Source organism: Schistocerca nitens, chromosome 6 (genome assembly GCF_023898315.1).
Source record: "Schistocerca nitens isolate TAMUIC-IGC-003100 chromosome 6, iqSchNite1.1, whole genome shotgun sequence".
Lineage (NCBI taxonomy): Eukaryota > Metazoa > Arthropoda > Insecta > Orthoptera > Acrididae > Schistocerca > Schistocerca nitens.
Genome location: NC_064619.1, coordinates 22,041,075 through 22,058,310, shown reverse-complemented (window position 1 = coordinate 22,058,310; position 17,236 = coordinate 22,041,075).

Genomic DNA, 17,236 nt, shown 5'->3' with positions numbered 1-17,236 from the left:
ATTAAAACTGACATAACTGGGGTTATATTTGGCTGGAACACACTAAGGTTACAGAAAATACTCCCAAAACGTTACTCCAGCCGGCGTTGCGGTATAATTGGCGTCTTCAGATTCTAAAGTGCAAAAGATCTCGACTTTTTTTGGAGATGGTCCTCGTTATTATGGAAAGCATGTATTAAAGGTGAGCTGATGATGGTTCGAATTGCCAATAGCCAGTACTAGTCAAAGAGAGAGAACTTGCAGAGAAAACAGTTATCGAAACAAATAAATAAGCCCGATATACGCGAAAAAGGAAATAGGGCAAATAAAAGCCACCATTTTATGCCCTACAATGATCCAAAATGAATGTATATTTGATTGAATCTCGTCTTGTGATACTCGAATATTTTCATCAACTTCCTGACAGTACTCATAACACTACAATGAAAGCGTACAGAATAGCTTGGCACGTAGCGTAGCATAGCGAGAAGACGACCAGGCATTCAAGACTGCTTTAGCCTGATGAGGAAATAAGAAATAGGAAGGAAACGTCGAAATTCTTAGGGATTCTTAATGAGGAGAATTGAAATTGGAAAAAAAACACATGTACTCCTAAAAAACAATTTAGTTCAGCTACATTTGCGCTTAGGATCAGTGCAAATCTTCGGGGGAAACAAATAAGTTGACATTTTTTACGTATTTCATTCAATAATGTTATATGGAATAAGGTTCTGGGGTAACTCATCGTTAAGAGAGAAACTCTTCATTGCGCAAAAACGTGCTGTAAGAATAATAAGAGATGCTCACCCACGATCATCTTGTAGACATCTGTTTAAGGAGTTGGGCAGTCTGACTAATGTACTTTCATTCTCTCAAGAAGATTTTTGTAAATAATCCACTACAGTTAAAAAGGATCAATGAGGTACATAATTACAATACCAGAAGGAAATGTGACATTAATTTCTCCACATTAGGTTGTCTCTAGCACAAAAAAGTGAGCAGTGCTGCAATAAAAATGTTTGATCACTTACCCAGTGATATAAAATGTATGACAGACAGCAAAGTTAAATTAGATAACCAACTGAGAATGTTTTTCTTTGAGAGCTCCTATTCTGTAGAAGAATTTCTATTACTGTAATATGCAAAAACCGTGGCTAGGAATTATTAACTAACATCTTTAAACCTTTTTTTTCCTTTTTGAAAACATAAAAGCGTTAGAAATGTTCAGAATGTAACCGTAAGTGCAAACTGATTTTTGATGTGAATTTAAAACGATTCTTTCCACATCATTACGATATATCACGCAAAATAATCCAAGGAACACGTAACTAACTCGCTTGGGTTGGGCTTAGCTTGGCTTGGATGGGAATAAAGCAGCCTAACATTCCTCTGATAACGTGCGGCAGCTTGCCTGCAAGCATGGGCTGGTTAACAGCACAATGTGTACACGTCTGATCATAACCGAACGAGGTTTTATTTATTTCTTTTGAAAATGATGGCTATTTCAAACAGATTCATCTGATATCACAGAATAACATCGTCTACACGAATGAAAGTAGATACAGTGGGTAAGTTTTAAGTTACCCCTAGTGCAAGATCCGTATCACGCTTCTCTCCTAACATTGTTAATTAGAAGCAGACGCTTCGTCTCTGCTCAGGGACATTGCTGTCACGGAAAACCATGTCACTGACGGTGGCAGGGTGAAGCTTGTCCATCCTTGAGTTAACCTGCTGAGTAACTGCTTCTCCTACCTGCTCTGTATTGCTCTACTGCTGATGATATCCCTCGCAGTCGGTAGCACTATTGTTCTGCAGGCTGATAAAGTGTGGTTTCTCACAGGAATGTGGGAAGCTGTCATTAATAAATGAGATACAGGGATGTTATCACGGTGAGGTTGTTGAAAATAAATCACAGTAAACTCTACACAAAAGCACTCCTGACAATAACTAACATAATTAAATGTAAAATATTAAGGTCATGGCCTAATGGAGATCTCGACTGAATAGTGCGACTAACTGACAAGGTGAACTAAGAGGTTTATGAGCCGTGCTACGGCTCGCGTTGGTGCTGTTGTAGGTTTCCGTCCTCTGTTGGAGACCAGACTGTATCGTTTAGATGACATGGTTGCGGTTGTTTGTCTTCTTCTTGTGTTGACTGGCGCCACTTGGTTTTGCAAGTGTTGCCTGTCTGCTAGTGGCAGCAGTGGCGTTATCGATAAGTAGTAACTGTGGCCCTACCTTTGGGGTGACGTCGTTGTTCTTCCGTGCGCACATGGACTGCCGGATGGAAGGGCTGTGGTCACGAGGGTGCACGACCTCGCCGAAACCGGATCCAGCAAGTTTTAAGTTGAGTGCATTTCAATTCGAGTAGACAAACCTCCACCACTGTGAAATCCCGTGATCCTCCAGTGACTTGGGTTCGTGTTGCTGCTCTAAGTATGCCGAGGCAAAGAGGAGCGAGTGGAGTGCTTGGGAAGGCGGATCTGATTAGCTTTCCTGGGCTTCTAATTACTGTTAACTACCTTCAGCCTGTTACAGTTGTTAAGTTCAACCAGCGGTATTTTCCTGCCTGGTGGCCGTTAACACCCTAGTTACCTGCCCTGGGGGTTAGTGTATGTAACGGTAGTGTACGTTTCTTCGCCTTGCCGTCGCTGTCAGGTGAGTAGTGTAAGTTTGACAACTTTCTTGATTGTAGGTTGTTTGGAGATTCTTCTACCTTGGTGGTAGTGATTCCTTTCTTGTTTGGGGCGCTCTAAGCGCAGTAGTCTGTGGCCGGAGTTCAGACCGCCGGTTCCGGCTTCAGCGTACTTTTACATCTTTGCATTTGGTTTATTGGACGTCACGTAGACTTACCAAGATTATCATCAGCCACTCGTTAGTCTGCCACTTGTCTGAATCACCATCATGTGGTGTGAATGCAACTCAGTGTTTTTGGCCTGACCTACTCAGAGGCCGATTCCTGGAGCACCGTCTGTGACTGGCCCTTGTGTTTTTTATTGTGTTATTATTTTATTATTGTATTACCAAGTTGCCATCATTTGTCTCACCTGTTTGGTGATCAATTGCTTGTCCTTTTGAATTAACCTTTATTATACACTCCTGGAAATTGAAATAAGAACACCGTGAATTCATTGTCCCAGGAAGGGGAAACTTTATTGACACATTCCTGGGGTCAGATACATCACATGATCACACTTACAGAACCACAGGCACATAGACACAGGTAACAGAGCATGCACAATGTCGGCACTAGTACAGTGTATATCCACCTTTCGCAGCAATGCAGGCTGCTATTCTCCCATGGAGACGATCGTAGAGATGCTGGATGTAGTCCTGTGGAACGGCTTGCCATGCCATTTCCACCTGGCGCCTCAGTTGGACCAGCGTTCGTGCTGGACGTGCAGACCGCGTGAGACGACGCTTCATCCAGTCCCAAACATGCTCAATGGGGGACAGATCCGGGGATCTTGCTGGCCAGGGTAGTTGACTTACACCTTCTAGAGCACGTTGGGTGGCACGGGATACATGTGGACGTGCATTGTCCTGTTGGAACAGCAAGTTCCCTTGCCGGTCTAGGAATGGTAGAACGATGGGTTCGATGACGGTTTGGATGTACCGTGCACTATTCAGTGTCCCCTCGACGATCACCAGTGGTGTACGGCCAGTGTAGGAGATCGCTCCCCACACCATGATGCCGGGTGTTGGCCCTGTGTGCCTCGGTCGTATGCAGTCCTGATTGTGGCGCTCACCTGCACGGCACCAAACACGCATACGACCATCATTGGCACCAAGGCAGAAGCGACTCTCATCGCTGAAGACGACACGTCTCCATTCGTCCCTCCATTCACGCCTGTCGCGACACCACTGGAGGCGGGCTGCACGATGTTGGGGCGTGAGCGGAAGACGGCCTAACGGTGTGCGGGACCGTAGCCCAGCTTCATGGAGACGGTTGCGAATGGTCCTCGCCGATACCCCAGGAGCAACAGTGTCCCTAATTTGCTGGGAAGTGGCGGTGCGGTCCCCTACGGCACTGCGTAGGATCCTACGGTCTTGGCGTGCATCCGTGCGTCGCTTCGGTCCGGTCCCAGGTCGACGGGCACGTGCACCTTCCGCCGACCACTGGCGACAACATCGATGTACTGTGGAGACCTCACGCCCCACGTGTTGAGCAATTCGGCGGTACGTCCACCCGGCCTCCCGCATGCCCACTATACGCCCTCGCTCAAAGTCCGTCAACTGCACATACGGTTCACGTCCACGCTGTCGCGGCATGCTACCAGAGTTAAAGACTGCGATGGAGCTCCGTATGCTACGGCAAACTGGCTGACACTGACGGCGGCGGTGCACAAATGCTGCGCAGCTAGCGCCATTCGACGGCCAACACCGCGGTTCCTGGTGTGTCCGCTGTGCCGTGCGTGTGATCATTGCTTGTACAGCCCTCTCGCAGTGTCCGGAGCAAGTATGGTGGGTCTGACACACCGGTGTCAATGTGTTCTTTTTTCCATTTCCAGGAGTGTATTTTCTGTATTATTGTATGTTTGTTAATTTTTTAAAATAATTGCCATTCTTGGCGTTTAAGGCCTTCAGCTGTGAGTGTCGTTACTCGCCTTAAAACTTTAATTTGGCAAATGTGTTTTTGCAGCGAGCTTTAAGGTCTTGGTCGCTTGTCATATTTTAATAACTGTAATTGTAAGTTGCAGCAAGTTTAATCAATTCTTAATTTATTACCATTAAGGATTTTAACCGTGAAACAATTCTTAAGTTATTGCCATTATTTTAATTTGTGGCAGATTTTAAATAAATTGTGTGTGATTAAAAGAAAAGCCAACCAATAGTAACTGATTACGACCCCGTCCACAATCGTAACCGAATCCTGCCTTCCTTGATTACCAGGTATCAGTTTACTTACAGACGAATCTGGTGTTAGTCTCATGCTGCTTGGGGCGCCAAACTGAACGGGTCGCTTGAGCTGCCCAGGTGCAAAATTTTCTATACGAACAGTGTCGTAATTAGCAGTGATAACTGACTCGGGTGGAAATATACGTCAGAAGTGGAAATGATCCAATAAACGAGGATCCGCAAACGAGCCGTTCGCGAGATATGCAATCGCGGATGTGTCGTTACTTCAGTCACAAGTATTGGCCTAGTTAGTATAAAATATTTGAAATGAAAAGCTTCAGATTAAGTCCCCAAGCAACGTGACTCTAATTTCACCCAAGGTCTACTTTACCTGGCGCAGTGTTCGGGAATGTGGTATATGCATGGTGGTGCATCGCCACGTTTTGCTGCCAATATGGTCCAAGGTGGACGCGTAGTTGTGAAAGTACATGCAATTTTTTGTATTTCTGTCCCACTTCTTCTGACTGAAAGTGAACTAATTTGTAAATTATCGAATTAAAAAGAATAACAAATTTTATATTTTCATTCTTTCCACTAAGTTTAAAAGAGGACAAATTTTTAGTGTAGCTGGAACAATAGGCCTACAATAAATGTACTTGTGCTCCCACCTAAAGCTTTTGAAGATCACAAGAATTACCATAAACGTAAACGAATCGTTTCCTCTTTTAATATATTTCTTTAAAATTGGAATGAGATCCTCAAGTTTGTTTGTTACAAAGAAATGTGTAGCACTTACCTTTAAAACACGGTTTCCATAATTACTAGATTTATATTTACTTTCTTAAGCTTTTACCAAGAGTCCACGGAAAGACAACTGATGTCTACATGTACCTCATACTCCCCAAGCCACCTAATGGTGTGTGGCGGAGGGTACGTTTGTACCACTAATTGAGCCGTCCAACTACGTTCCACTCGCGAATAGCGCCTGCGAAGAATGGTTGTCGGTAAGCCTCCCTACCGGCCCTAATTTCTCGAACTTTCTCCTCGCAGTCATTACGTGAGACGTATGTGTGGGGAAGTAATATGTTGCCAGACTCTTCCCAGACAAGTTGTTGTTGTTTTTGTCTTCAATCCAGAGACTGGTTTGATGCAGCTCTCCATGCTACTCTATCCTGTGCAAGTTTCTTTATCTCCCAGTACCTACTGCAACCTCCATCCTTCTGAATCTGTTTAGTGTATTCATCTCTTGGTCTCCCTCTACGATTTTTACCCTCCACGCTGCCCTCCAATGCTAAATTGGTGATCCCTTGATGCCTCAGAACATGTCCTACCAACCGATCCCTTCTTGTAGTCAAGTTGTGCCACAAACTCCTCTTCTCCCCAATTCTATTCAATACCTCCTCATTAGTTATGTGATCTAGCCACCTTATCTTCAGCATTCTTCTATAGCACCACATTTCGAAAGCTTCTATTCTCTCCTTGTCTACACTATTTATCGTCCATGTTTCACTTCCATACATGGCTACACTCCATACAAATACTTTCAGGAAAGGCTTCCTGACACTCAAATCAATACTCGATGTTAACAAATTCCTCTTCTTCAGAAACGCTTTCCTCGCCATTGCCAGTCTACATTTTGCCGGACAAGTACTCTCTCTAAATTTCAATAGCAGACCCTTCCGTGATGCACAACGTCTCTTTTGTAACGTCTGGCATTGGAGTTCGCTGTGCATCTCCGTAACGCTCTCATGCCGACTAAGCGATCCCATGACGAAATGCGCCGCTCTTCCCTGGATCTTCTCTCTCTCTTCTATCAGTCCTACCTGGTAGGGATCACAGACAGACGATCAATACTCAAGGATCGGTCGAACAAACGCCTTATGAGTCACTTCCTTCGTGGATGAGTTAACTCACACACTTCCCACGAATCTGGAAGTCTTGAATCCAGCCGCAAATCCGTTTAGATACTCGGTAAATGCCGGCCACGGTGGCCGAGCGGTTCTAGGAGCTTCAGTCCGGAACCGCGCGACTGCTACGGTCGAAGGTTCGAATCCTTCCTCGGGCATGGACGTGTGTGATGTCCTTAGGTTAGTTAGGTTTAAGTAGTTCTAAGTTCTAGGGGACTGACGACCAGGCATGTTAAGTCCCATAGTGCTCAGAGCCATTTGAACCACTTCTTAGATAAGTTCGTATTTTCTTCACTAAACGTCAATGCGAGACGGTGTCAAATGCCTTCCTGAAGTCAAGGAACACGGCATCAACTTGATCGCCGATGTCTACGGCGCTGTGGATCTCATGGAGTAAAAGAGCGAACAGAGTTTAGCAGGAGCTCTGTTTGCGGAAGCCATGTTGATTTTTATAGAGGAAATTTTCATTCTTCAAAAGCGCTAAATTCTTGAGCGTAGAACATGTTCCATAGTTCTACAACAGATTGACGTCAACGGTATAGGTCCATAATTGTGTGCATCTGTTCCATGGCCTTGACCTGCCCTTTCTCCCAGTCGCTAGGTACCCTTCGTTGCTCAAGCGATCTACGATAAAATATTGCTAGAAGTGGGGAAAATTCTTTCGCATAATCTTTGCAGAAACTTATAGGTGTCTCATCTCGTCCTGACGCCTTTCCATCATTAAGCGACTGTAGTTGTTTTCTATTCCGCGATCGGTTATCTCAGTGTCTGCCATTTCTACGTTCGTACGACTATTGAAAGGAGGGGCCGTGTTACGATCTTCCGTGGTGAAACAGTCTCTGAAGAGTGAATTCAGTATTTCGGCCTTCTGTCTGTTATCTTCCGTTTCGGTGCCGGTATGGCCACTGTGTGAATGAATAGATGATTTTGAATCACTTACTGATTTTATGTGCGACCAAAACCTCTTACTATTTTTACTCAGATCGGTTGACAAAGTTTTACTTGCAAAATGCTTGAACACTTCTCACACTACTCTCTATATGCTCATTTTCGCTTCGTTCAGCTTTTTTTTATCAGCTAGATTTTTACTTCTCTTCAATGTGAGGTAAAGTTCACGTTGTCCACGTAGCAGCTTTCTAGCACGGCTATTAAACGATGGTGGGTGTTTAACATTTCTTAATACCATACTAGTCTAGGGCATACTGCACTGTGCCTTTGAATTTTTTCCATTTGTTCTCTACATCTTCGTTCTCATCACCGAATAATTGATGCTGACTGCTCAGATACTCTGAAATTTGTGTCCTGTCACTCTTGTTAAGCAAAAATATCTTCCTACCTTTCGTAACTTTCTTTGTAAGACCTATTGTCATAGGTGATATCACAGCCTTATAATCACTGATATCTTCCTCTACGTTAACTGATTCGGTAAGTTCAAGTGTGTTTGTTGCCAGGAGGTCTAAGACGTTACCTTCATGAGTTGATTCTGTAACTAACAGCACAAAGTAATCTTTGGACAAGACATCCTGAACAATGTCACACGAATCCCTGTCTCTAGCACCAGCTGTGATAGTGTGGCGTTCATAGTCTATAACTGGCAAGTTGAAGTCACCTCCTATTTCAACGGCATGATCAGGAAAATTACTAACGATATTTTGAAAGTTCTGTTTGAAGCGCTCTACCATTAGAGCTTCAGGCCCAAGCGGTCTATAAAAGCAACCGATTACCGTTTTTGTCGGATCTTTGATACTTAATTTTGCCCAGATTATTTCACAATCGGAATCCGTGATAACCTCGCTAGATTTTATCGAATTCTTTACTGCAATAAACACGCTGCCGCCATTGGCGACTAACCTATCGTTACGATAAATGTTCCAATCCGAACTTGGGATTTCGTTGTCAGTAACTTCCGGTTTCAACCAGCTTTCTGTCCCTAATACTGTCTGTCCATTACAACCTTCAGTAAGCGATGTTAATTCTCGGATCTTTCCTTGGATACCTTTTCTATCTCTGATCTGCGAGGACGAACCTTTTCTGAGGACATTGTGGCTAATTTATCGTCTTTGATCCCAAGGGGGGGGGGGTTCTATAACCCAAAAAAGCCCCTTCCCCCCATGTACACGCCACACGCACTCCGCTAAGCTATAACAGTTTCCTGCTTATAGTGCATATCTGAGCTATTAAAGGGGGTCATACAATTCTACATCAGGACGTCATAGGGAGCGGGGAGACTACATGTTTAAATTATATCTCTGTCTATTGTATCTTATATTACATTACACCTTGTAATGAAATCAAGTCGATAATTAAATCAGAAACTTACAGTACCTTTGGGTACCGATATCTATAGTTGGATGTAAATAACTTTACGTATACACATATTCATAAAAATTACAATGTCTATAAATTCATTTTATCAGTTGTTGCAACGATGTACCAGCGATTGTTATTGAGAAATTGTAAACTCTTTGATTTTGTATCCGTCAGATCTTGGTCGTTATGCGCAGTGTTGGCAACAGAGTAGTTTTAAATACACAGTCTTGGCGGGAATCTGATGTGAGCACTTGCGGAAGAGCTATCGTAAGTGGAGCTAATGTTTTTCTGTGGTACTGCTGAAAGCGGAAGTATCTTTTGTTAACAGCCCAGTGTGTGCAAGTATTAGTGAATATACTTGTTTCAAAGTTCAGAAACTTTATTTCATTGAATAATCATTGGAAGCCACCTAAATAACAGGCTCCTTTAACCAATTAACGTTTCTTCGTATCAGAAATAGGATGCAAGACGAGCATCATATCCCACAGAAGACAAAGAGGTCATTGACGAAATAAGATAACTAATCACTCTAGATGTGCATGAGAGATTCGACCCAGCTCATTTAAAATAAATGATCAACGTCTGCTTCGAAGACAGATCATTGAACCTTAATCATTAAAGACCCCGTTACGATATTTGTGACTCCTGTAAGTACCTAGTCATGTCAGCCATAGATGTATAATAATTGCAGCATGCCATGCAATACACCAATGCTCGGAAAACAGTCACTTTTTTAAGTTGGGCGATCTGCAGATATTTTTAACTCATTGAGGAGAACAGTTCAACATGATTTGTTTCTTCCGAATCTTGTTGTGGAGTCGTAGCGTCGTTCATTTACGATTTCCCGTTCTCGTTCACGGTCCTCGCCGTTACGAATTTTATAACGCGATTTTCAGGCTAGCGCGCGATAGTAGCGCAAAATCCAGTTAAGGTTGCCTGGAAATCGTGCCCTCGGATTCGTTACAGCTAGAACCGTGAACGAGTGCGAGGAAAACGTAAATTAACTACGCTACAGATGCACAACAAGATATACGACTAACAAATAATGGTGATTTGTTTTTCTCAATGAGCTAAAAATGTGTAATGGCGATATCGACAGTTCACCAAAAATACGTAAGTAGCGGTCACATATATGAAAAGCTAATAACTCAATGTCGTGTGACTCAGGGCAGATGCGCTAAGCAATGTTTCAAAATTCACGTACGCTAGGTGTCATACTAAAGGGTGTCCTGAAAGCAGGGACACAATGTAAAAATGCTACGGAACATACAGAATTTATTGAAAATGTATCTTTTTACAAACACATTAAGTAAATTCTCCCATTTATGTATGAAAAATTATATTCTCCATACGACCACCCAATGCCGCGCGGCAACGAGCAATGCGTTCATTGAAATTCTCGATGGCGCAGTCACAAACATCTGGTGGGATGCCGTTAAAAACCCTTTCAAATTTTTTCCTTCATAATTTCACAAATCCGCACAAAAAAGTCGCAAGGCGGAAGACTGCATGATCTGGCAGGCCGTTCCTGGTTGCGACACAAAGAGTTTGAGGAAATTTTCATTCGGCAGAGCAATCGTTCCACGGGATGTGTGGCATGTCGCACTAGCTTGTTGAAATCAAAACCGTTATTTACATCAACAAGAGGGAAAAACCAATCAGAAAGCATGTTTCGGTAAAGGTCCCTCATCATTTTCAAAAAAGTACGGGCCAATCACTACTACTGCCCCGAATCCACACCACACAGTCGTGCGTTGTGAATGGTTCTCATCTTCCAGTCACTCGCGGATTTTCTTACCCCAAATTCTGCAGTTCTGCTTATTGATGTGCCCACTGAGGTTCAACTGCGCCTCATACGAGAAAATTATTCTTTCTGTGAATTTCTTCGCTTGTCGAGCCAAGACACATTGAGCAAATTGGCGTCTCTTTCCACGATCTGCAGGCTTCAACTTTTGTAAAGTTAAGTCTTGTACGCATGCATTTTCAGATCTTCTGAAAGGATTTCATGCAGTGAGCTTGGTGATAAACTCAATTGTTGAGCTCGTTGGCGAACTGATTTTCTGGGTCTTATGGTTACATTGTCATGCACGACAGCAATGTTTCCTTGTATTCGAACAGAACGCGATCGTCCTGATTTCTTAACTTTGAAACAGAACCCGTGGTCTCAAACTTCCGGGTCATCTCCTGATGATTCGGTTGGAGCAGCATTACGTCAAAGTGTCACACGCAGTTCACGAATGGTTGCCGTGTGACTTTCACTGTTTTTGTAATACTTTTTTATCACTGTCATCTGCTCCAAGACGAAAATAAACATCAAACAACAATGCTCGTCACACAAAAGCTATCAGGGACTAATGGTAAGGATCGTAGATAACAAACATGAAAAAATCACGGCTGCCAACCGTCATACGACAAAATGGCGCAAAATTCAAATTCGTCCTCACTTGCCGGACTCCCCTTACAAGGGTATTTTTTTTTTCGACGTTAATATTTAGGCTTAATTTCAAGACACATGTTGTTCTAGCATCCCTGTCTTACAGACGACTCGCTGCACTAAGAATTTTGTTGAATTCGTTGTCCGGTTGGTTGTCAATCATGTCAGTGGACTGTCGAATCAGACCTATATACGTCTAGAGACTGGGGCTAAAAGGTTCCAACAGACAAGAGTTCGAATTCCGTGTTTTCTGTATGATTGACTTCATCAGAGCCCTAAGACGAAGCAAGTGTTTCTTGAGCTGATGGATTGTGGCCTATTTTCCACTGCTTTATCTTCTTCGTGAGTTGTTTAATGGTCCAGGGTCTGACATTTTTATGTTTTATTGGCATAGTTTACTTTGCCATTATCCACTCTGTTCGTAAGTACGCATTTGTGGACTGACAGCGTATATTATGTCTGTTGCTTTTAAGATAAACAAGTGGAATATATGTTCAGAGAGATTACAGCCCTTAACAGAAAGCACCTGATGTGTGTTCTCTATAAATCTTCTAAGGCAGGCGGGTTTGCCTGCTTCGAAACTGCACTTTCAAGTCTCGAATCGACATACGAGCATATAGTTGTAGATTGTGATAGTTACATAAATTTTGTGTGCAACATTCCATCCAGTTGAAATTTAAGCTGATACTTTCTTCTTCGTCGGCCGGAGTGACCGAGCGGTTCTAGGCGCTTCAGTCTGGAACCGCGCAACCGCTACGGTCGCAGGTTCGAATCCTGCGTCGGGCATGGATGTGTGTGATGTCCTTAGGTTAGTTAGGTTTAAGTAGTTCTAAGTTCTAGGGGGACTGATGACCTCAGATGTAAGTCCCATAGTTCTCAGAGACATTTTTGAACTTTCTTCTTCAAACCTGTCGCCACTTTAGCTTGCTCCTACCCATCATACGAACAGTTGTCACATTCTCATAGACATACTTGCAATGAAATCCCCAAAAAGAGTAATTCGTATCTCTCAAATATTCGCACCTGGCATGTCCACCTATGACAAAATTTTCGTGACGTACTCGCTAGAATGTCCCAGAAAGAAGCCTAAATTGGCTACATACCGAATCTTCAAACGCATTGTCCGCAGCTCGTGGTCGTGCGGTAGCGTTCTCGCTTCCCGCGCCCGGGTTCCCGGGTTCGATTCCCGGCGGGGTCAGGGATTTTCTCTGCCTCGTGATGACTGGGTGTTGTGTGCTGTCCTTAGGTTAATTAGGTTTAAGTAGTTCTAAGTTCTAGGGGACTGATGACCATAGATGTTAAGTCCCATAGTGCTCAGAGCCAAACTTAGCAGCCTAAATTTCTCGCCAAGTGCAGTGCAATGGTTTCGCTCATACCCGACGACTCACCAATATTGCGCCATGTCCGGCACCATAAAGTTACAATGGAGGAGGTAGTACCAGGCGTCCCTCAAGGTTCGGTCTTAGGTCCTATACGCTTTTCATTGTTCGTAAATGACAGGTGATCAATTTTATCCTAATGCAGATTCCACATGTACGCTGATGATCTCCAGTTGTATCTAAGTACAAAAACAATAAACCTGAAAACACCTATCGAGCATCTCAATACCGACCTGCGTGTACTATCAACACAGTCAGAGAATATAGGACTAAAGCTCAACCCATCTAAAACCAAGCAGTACCGGTTGTGTCATTCTAGGCTCATTAGCCCCAAATATCGGAAATACCCTACATATTTAACCCTAAATGGAACAAATATCAACTTCTCTACTTCAGCAAAAGGTCTACAAGTAATAATAGATAAAAATCTAAAGAGGACTGAGCACGTAATGGCAATGTGCAAGAAGGCAAAAATTTCTTCTTTCCTGACCAGAAAAAGAAACTTGCAGAAACATTTAGACTTCCAATTATCCATTATAGCGATGTTATCCTGCTAGGACTGTCTGAGAAAAGCTGGTTATGAACGCCTGTGTTCATTATATCTGCTCGACTCTTTGATCACATTTCACCAACATATGCACACCTATCCTGGCTGCGAGCAGACAACAGCAGAAATTTCCATATGCCTTGTTTTCTCTGCTGTTTCATTAATGAACACTGTCCCTCATATCCCTCCTCCGACATTACCACTCTTGTCGAACAACATAGCAGTAACACCCGCTCCCATCACAGCAAAATCATTTCTGCCCCATTTCATCGTTCAGCCACTTTCTCAAAGTCCTTCTCAGTAACAGGAACACGGCTCTGGAGTAATCTCCCGCATTATATGAGAGAACTAAATCAGACCTCCAGTTTCAGAAGACAGTGAATGGCGTATCTACTAAAGCAAAAATGAAGAATACCGTTATCCCTGTACTCACTCGTTACCCTCGTACGTCCTTCTTTTCAACCAGGTCTTCCTGATTTCCAAGTATTCTCAGCTGGTGCACTCGCCTTAAATTTCCTTTCCCCAGAACTCGCTATAACAGAAAACATCTACTCCGTACACCTGTAAATTCTACTTATATATGCTACTATCATCATTGTTATTATTGTCACTAGTACTATTATTATTCCTATTATCATAATTAGTGGATGTAACTGCAGTAGTAGAATTACTGCCCGTATTTACTTTATTACTTCATAGTCAGTATAATTTACTCACACTGCCACTTCCGACACTGGAATCATTTTAATACTAGTTACCATATTAAATAGTTGTTCCTTAGTTAACTGTGATGTAAAAAAAGGCACTGTATGTGTGAAACCGTGGTCCAATGTAAGAGATGGTCTGATGTTTCTGATCAGATCAAGGTAAATAAATAAATAAGAAGGCAGGCGATATCTCGGTCGCTAGAGTAGCTGACCGCGAAACCAAAGTTTAAGTGTTCCGGTCAGGCACATGGTTATTGTCTGCCAGGAAGTTTCAGCATCTTAAATCCTTAGCACTATCAAACTGTCGTATTTACGTTTTCTGCAGAAAGAATATTAATTGGGCGTGCTTCAGTTAAATATTCTACCTTTTTGTCTTTTTATACTTCATAAATGGAGTGGTCGCTGTTACCATCTCACCATTAATTGATTTTCAGTAATGAAGATAGCTGCTTACTTTTTTCAAAGGTCTCTCTCATCTTTTTCTCGCGATCGCTATACGAGATATATACTGAAGAGCCAACTAGTACAACTGCCTAATATCGTGTAGGGTCCCCGCGAACAAGCAGAAGTACCGCAATACGACCTGGCATGGACTCGACTAATGTCTGAAGCAGTGCTGGAGGGAAATGACACCATGAATCCTGCAGGGCTGTCCATAAAACCGTAAGAGTACGATCTCTTCTGAACAGCACGTTGCAAGGCATCCCAGATATGCTCAATAATGTTCATGCCTGGGAGTTTGGTGGCCAGCGGAAGAATTTAAACTCAGAAGAGTGCTCCTGGAGCAGCTCTGTGGCAATTCTGGACGTGTGGGGCGTCGTATTGTCTTACTGGAATTGCTCAAGTCCGTCGGAATGCATAATGGACATGAATGGATGCAGGTGATCAGACAAGATGTTTACGCACGAGTCACCTGCCAGAGTCATATCTAGACCTAAGAGGGGTCCCGTATCACTCCAACTGCACACGGTCCACACCATTACAGAGCCTCCACCAGCTTCAACAGCCCATTGCTGACATGCATGGTCCATGGATTGATGAGGTTGTCTCCATACCCGTATATGTCTATATGCGCTATAAATTTGAAACGAGACTCGTCCGACCAGGCGGCACGTTTCCAGTCATCATCAGTCCAATGTTTGTGTTGATGGACCCAGGCGAGGCGTAAAGCTTTAAGTCGTGCAGTCATCAAGCGTACCAGACTGGGTTTTTGGCTCCGAAATCCCATATCGATGATGTTTCGATGTATGGTTCGGTCCCTGACACTTGTTGATGGCCGAGCATTGAAATCAGTAGTAATGTGCAAAGGGTCACGTTGAACGATTCTCTTCAGTCGTCGTCGTTCTCGTTCTTGCAGGATCTTTTTGCTGCCGCAGCGATGCCTGAGGTCTGATGTTTTACCGGATTCCTGATGTTCACGGTGCACTCGTGAAATGGTCGTTTGGGAAAATCCCCACTTCATCGCTACCTCGGAGATGCTGTGTCGCATCGCACGTGCGCCGACTATAACACCACGTTCAAACTCATTTAAATCTTGATAACCTGCCATTGCAGCAGTAGTAACCAATCTAACAACTGCGCTAGACACTTGTTGCCTTATATAGGCGTTGCCGACCGCAGCGCCGTATTCTGCCTCTTTACAAATCTCTGTATTTGAATATGCCTGCCTACACCAGTTTCCTTGGCACTTCAGTGTATGTTGATGACAGCATAACGGTAGCACAGCCATCTTCGAATACAGACAGATTCCCTAAATTTACCCAATAGGGTTTGATGTCATGACTACTTACTCAGGACTACAAACATAGGAATAATATTCTAGAATTGGTCGTATTATCGCCCTGTATACGATTTCCTGTCAGGTGCACCGCGCTTTGCCAGAACCCTTCCAAAAACTCAATGTTTTTTCATTCTCCTTCCCAGACACTGATTTAACATGATGTCAGATTTCCTATCGCTTCTTAGTATTACCCCAAATGCACTACTGGCCATTAAAATTGCTACACCACCAAGATGACGTGCTACAGACGCGAAATTTAACCGACAGGAAGAAGATGCTGTGATATGCAAATGATTAGTTTTTCAGAGCATTCACACGAGGTTGGCGCCGGTGGCGACACCTGCAACGTGCTGGCACGAGGGAAGTTTCTAACCGATTTCTCATACACAAACGGCAGTTGACCGGCGTAGCCTGGTGAAACATTGTTGTGATGCCTCGTGTAAGGAGGAGAAATGCGTGCCATCACGTTTCCGACTTCAATAAAGGTTGGACTGTAGCCTATCGCGATTGCGGTTTATCGTATCGCGACATAGCTGCTCGCGTTGGTCGAGATCCAATGACTGTTAGCACAATATGGAACCGGTGGGTTCAGGAGTGTAACACGGAACGCCGTGATGAATCCCAACGGCCTCGTATCACTAGCAGTCGAGATGAGGGCATCTTATCCTCATGGCCGTAACGGATCGTGCAGCCACGTCTCAATCCCTGAGTCAACAGATGGGGACGTTTGCAAGACCACAACCATCTCCACGAACAGTTCGACGACGTTTGCAGCAGCATGGACCATCAGCTCGGAGACCATGGCTGCGGTTACCCTTGACGTTGCATCGCAGACAGGAGCGCCTGCGATGGTGTACTAAACGAGGAACCTGGGTGCACGAATGGTAAAACGTCATTTTTACGGATGAATCCAGGTTCTGTTTACGGCATCATGATGGTCGCATCCGTGTTTGGTGACATCGCGGTGAAAGCACATTCGAAGCGTGTATTCGTCATCGCCATACTGGCGTATCACCCGGCGTGATGGTATGGGGTGCCATTGGTTACACGTCTCGGTCACCTTCTGTTCACATTGACGGCACTTTGAACAGTGGACGTTATATTTCAGATGTGTTACGACCCGTGCTCTACCCTTCATTCGATCCCTGCGGAACCCTACATTTCAGCAGGATAATGCACGACCGCATGTTGTGGGTCCTGTAGAAAATATTCGACTGGTGCCCTGGCCAGCACATTCTCCAGATCTCTCACCAATTGAAAACGTCTGGTCAATGGTGGCCGAGCAACTGGCTCGTCACAATACGCCAGTCACTACTCTTGATGAACTGTGGTATCGTGTTGAAGCTGCATGGGC